This window comes from Neophocaena asiaeorientalis, unplaced genomic scaffold (assembly GCF_003031525.2).
Source record: "Neophocaena asiaeorientalis asiaeorientalis breed wild unplaced genomic scaffold, Neophocaena_asiaeorientalis_V1.1 scaffold866, whole genome shotgun sequence".
Lineage (NCBI taxonomy): Eukaryota > Metazoa > Chordata > Mammalia > Artiodactyla > Phocoenidae > Neophocaena > Neophocaena asiaeorientalis.
The window spans coordinates 347,882-353,220 of record NW_020172694.1 but is presented as its reverse complement, the minus strand read 5'-3'; the positions used below and the strand labels follow the sequence as shown (position 1 = coordinate 353,220).

General features: G+C 34.8%; 1 protein-coding gene across 1 annotated transcript in view; it reads right to left on the bottom strand.

Moving 5' to 3' along the window:
* ROBO1 (roundabout guidance receptor 1) overlaps positions 1-5,339 on the bottom strand; it is a 391,570-nt gene that overhangs the window by 118,384 nt on the left and 267,847 nt on the right. The window lies entirely within an intron of this gene.

The following is a 5,339-nucleotide window of genomic DNA, read 5'->3' as shown; positions in this document are numbered from 1 at the left end:
TATACACACATTCTTTATCTTCTTTTCAGTATGGCTTATCACAGGATATTGAATGTAGTTCCCTTTGCTATACAGTAGGACCTTGTTGTTTAGGAAATTCTTAATACCATATGACTATAATTAACATGTAAATACATATTAGCTATATGTAATTTCAAGGAAGCATATTCTAGTATTACAAGATGTGGAAATTAAAATGTCTCTAATTACTTAATTTGCCAGAGTTGCTTTAAGCAAATATATCTTAATTTCCAAAATATTACAGAACCTAACCTGTCCTAAAAAACATAAGTGTCTCTGCTGTCCAAACAGTTTCTTGGGGACTTAGGAGGCAGAGACCGAACAGACACTAATAAATCATCTGGAAAGTCATTCGGGTACACTCTTGAACACTTAATTATTTGAAGAAGGATTAATTACAAATGTAAGCAGACTTCCAGTACAATATGTAGGCCAAAGCTAATCATGAATTAAGATTGGGATGCGGAAATTGAACTATCTTTACTTAATTTAATATGCTTTTGGTGGGGAGTAGAGTTCAATGACCCCTGAATAAGTATAATGTTCTGAACCTCAGAAAGGTTTTGTCAGGGATAACTTCCAGAATGTTTATTCATGGAGGTTTTGACCTCACAGTTATTTTGTACAGTATACAGATTAAACAAAGGAGGAAAGAAAAAATACAGAAAGTAAGGAAGGAACCATTCAAATAGAATTTTTTTTTCATCCTACACTGGGAGTTTGTTGAAACTACTACTTTATTAAAGTGGGGTCACAGTGTTTTGGAATGCCTAAATTGCTTTATTTCAATCCAGACATCCAAACTAGATATTGCGACCAAGTCTTTATGTGTTAGGACAAACAAAATATTAATAGAGCAGTTTTAATTTTTGTGCCTTTAGAACTTGACATTTTTCAGTCTTTTTATTTAAAAAATGACCATGATTCTCTAGGTGTCATTATAAAAATCATCCAGGGACTTTTCTCTGCATTGTTCATGATTCTATCCCTCATGCTTAGAAAAATGTCTGCATATAGTAGTCACTCGAAAGATTTTTAATGAATGCAAACTGCTTTTGTAGATAAAATTAGTCTATTATCCACCGAAGCATTTTCATAAAGGTTTATAGCAGCTACAAGATATATTAATGATAGATTTATTGTTTTCATATATACTTACCTGTTTTCAAACAGAATAAATAAAAAGAACAAATAAATGTCACATGAAAAGAAAAAACCTTCCAAAAGTTTACTGTCAATACTTTATGAGCATTTTTCTTTTGTACCTCCCTCTCTCTCAATATAGATATAGATAAATAGATATGGAAATATAGATATAAAATATACATTATACATACACACTTTTACTAAAGTAAAATCATGTGATTCATGCTTTTCTTTGTTAAGTTGCATTTTCAGCTCAATAATATCCTACAAAGCACAAAGGCGTCCACCACAGTAAAGAATTATCACACACCCCATATGTCAATAGTGCTGATGTTGAGAAACTTTGTTCTAAAGACCTGGCTCTGGCCTAAGGATAAAAGCTGGATTAATATAACAAAAGGAAGGAGGGATTAAAATCATGTAATACCATTAATGTTTACTCTATTTGGAAAAATCATCACTGAGAGTCCCCAGGTTAGTATAAATACGCCTACACAACTTCCATCCCATTAACAAGACAATTTCACTATAAAACCCTACATTCTACTCTACACTCACTGGCAATAATGGTTCAAAACCCCAAAGTGAACATTACAACTTAAATGGAAAATCAAACAAGCCTCACCAAACCTGGGAGAAACTTATTTCCTAGGAGATGATGGAGACAGAAATTGACAAAAGTGAAGGAAGAAACAACAAAGTACTGAAAACAGAGAAACACACAAAATAACGGATGCAAATGGTAGTCTTCAGTTTCTACGAGTTCAAATTGATTTTGGCATTATGTCAGTGGCTGAATTGAAACAGAGCAAACCAAAAGCCATAATTCTATTCTCTATGGTCACAAATGTGGACTGCATGGTGGCCTGTTCTTTTCAACAAACAGAAGAATAGAAAAAAACATAGTGCTTTAACCCCGATCAAATATAACGTACCAGCTTTAAAGCAGTACCTACTATTAACAATCACCATTTTATGCTGTCATATAAAAATATTGATTGTAAAGCGTGACTATACACATTCTAAATCTTAGTGCTCCTTTGTAAACCAAAAATTGACATTTCCTCTCTCTACAGAGAAAGGAAGAATATGTCTAACACATACAAAACACCATAAATGTGAAAATAGCACTATTTAAAACAAGTTAAGAAATATTTCTTGGCAGCTCTCTTCCTGCAGCTGGATCTGACAGCCGAATTGTAAACCTATCAAAAATGAGTTTGTATAATGAACAGACACAATGTTAAACACTGCACTGCAGCAGCTCTACTTCAATTAACCTAACCGGGTAGTGGAGAAGCAGAAAGAGTTAAGCTTTCCGACAATATGGCATCTAGCCTATGTCAAGACTTGAAGCAGAGGTCCCACTTCCTCATTACCATCTACCTTATCAGCCTGCAGTAGTAACCACATTAGAAGCCTACATTTCCATAAGCTCTAGACGGCACTTAAAGGGGGGCCTCGGCTAACTACATACTAGGTGAAAACAAAACAAAAAAGGTCCTAGTGGTGTTGCTACTTCTGGGGAAGGAGACAGGAGGAGAAAGGAAAAGGTGGGAAAAATGTTAAAGTTTCAAATATCTTTATCCTTTATATTTTTCTTCAGAACAGTTTCAGATTAAAAAAAAAGTTTTAGTGACATTAAGGTATGGAATACCTCAATGTACTTGATATATAGGATTCTTATATACTAGCATTTTCCCTTTAAGAAGCTATAAATGATTATATACCTTAGGGATAAAAGCCTTCTCTCCTAGTACTTTAAGACTTCTCTGAAGTAGTTGAAAATCTCTTCTAGAATGCTTTCATCTCCTTTATTGCATTGTTTACTGAGTAACAAGATGATATAGAAAAATCAGGTATAAGATGTAGCTTTTCAAACAAAAGTGAAGAGAATTATTTCATATTTCTGGTAAGCATGAAAAACCACAATCAGAATTCTTACTTCCAGAATACAAGAAGGAACATTATCTTTGCACATATAGAAGCATGCTTTCTTTTAAAAAGTAAATTAAGTAAGCTTTTTGTCTGGTTATTCTATGGCATATACAGCTCACTCTGCAATCAGTGCTTAAAATCAGAAATAAAGATGAACTTAAAATGAACCCCTTGGTATGTTGTCATTTTCTACCCTAAAGCAAGTCAGGTGATTTGCAGTATCTGTTACACAGGAATTGTTTTTCAGGCATCACCCCGACAATGTTATCCATACACCACTAGGTTAATATACTAAACCAACTGGGGCTAATTAACTAGTTTGGCTACACAAAATCTTTTCTGCTTTTAATTACATTAACCTAATGTGACTTGAATTCAGCAGACCAAAAAATGAAACCACTAATTTTATTAAAGACTTCAAAGATGATTTCAAATTGCTAACCACCAAACTGTCATATAATTTATCTCATTTCCTTTAGTAGATTTTGCATTCAAAATCTGTTTCTTACTATAAATACTATTTTTAAAATAGATCCTAACAATGGATTAAAAGAACACTGATCTAGAATGCTAAAAGAGATATATGTTTAAACAATATACGTAAGATGCAAATAGGTGTTCTGATACCAATGAGAAATGGTGCAGTACTTAATTTTTACAATTTTCTAAAAGATTAAAGACTCAGAAATATTCATTTACAGTAGTAAAGACTTAATAAGCAGGGTTAATAGGAGGAATAAAAATTTTAAAGCACCCAGGTTTAGAAATTATTTGTTCTGAGACACTTGATTCTTTACCACTGTTTTCATACTGTTTTGCAAAGTAAATGAGATGAGAGGCTTTGAATTATAGTCTAGTGTATCATCCTTAAACAATTCACTAAGTCTCTTTGGGCAGAATATCTCTTCATAGCAATGCTGCCAATTCTGCCTGGATCTTTGACCTGTAGAACAGATATCAAACTGTTGTGAACTAGAAGGGAAGTACTTTGCATGGGTTTAAGACTTCTTAATGACCATGAGATGCAGGTACCCCAGATGGCCAGTCACAGGCCCCAGACATTCTCTTTGGTGAACTAAACTGCAAGGCAGTTTTGGGTGGTTCCTAAGGACTCTTTCCAACAGAGACATGTAAAGAAGAGTCACAGTAACAGTTTTTATTTCTTTAACATTTAGCATTAAATCAACAACAAAAATAACCACTCCCCTCAAAAAAAAAAGATATATTGTTTGATCAGGGAACAGAGAATGGGAGGAAATGGAAATATACCCATTACTTTCCAATCTGGTTGCAAGAGTGGTATCAACCTTTAATGTAAACAATTCCAACTGAAGCATCCATACCTTCTAACATACACCATAGTACCTTTCAAAATCAATTATGCTTTGTTGCATTCTAAATTAAGGAAAAACACTGGCGGTAGTATAATTATATTGTACAAATGATAGGCAAAGGGTTGGATAAAATACACGTCTCATAGCAGTTAAAAAAATTATAACCAAGTAAAAGATAATTCATATAATGCAGATCTTATACAATATCAAAGAATACAGTATTTCTCATTTGGCAATATTTCTTATTCACACTCCCAGGTAAGCAGTTCCTTAAGAGCCGTTAGTAAAAAAGACATGTCTAGAATGAAATAATTTCATGTTTTTCTAATCATGGTTGAATATCATGTGTAGGTACTTTATATTTTTGAATATACACCTTCATGATTTTGCTGTTTCACTCTTTGGAACCTAAATTTTAATGGAGTTAGTAAGCAGATAAAAATGTAAGTTTTTGAAAAATTTCCACTATCAAAAACCAGTGATATAGGACTTCCCTGGTGGCACAGTGGTTAAGAATTCGCCTGCCAATGCCGGGGACACGTGATCCCTGGTCCGGAAAGATCCCACATGCCCTGGAGCAAATAAGCCTGTGCGCCACAGCTACTGAGCCTGTGCTCTAGAGCCCGTGAGCCGCAACTACTGAGCCCATGTGCCGCAACTACTGAGGCCCGTGCGCCTGGAGCCTGTGCTCTGCAACAAGAGAAGCCACCGCAATGGGAAGCATGCGCACCGCAACGAAGAGTAGCCCCTGCTCGCCGCAACTAGAGAAAGCCCATGCACAGCAAAGAAGACCCAATGCAGCCAAAAAATAAATTAAAAAAATTTTTTTTAAAAACCATTGATATAGGGCTTCCCTGGTGGCACAGTGGTTGAGAGTACGCCTGCCGATACAGGGGATGC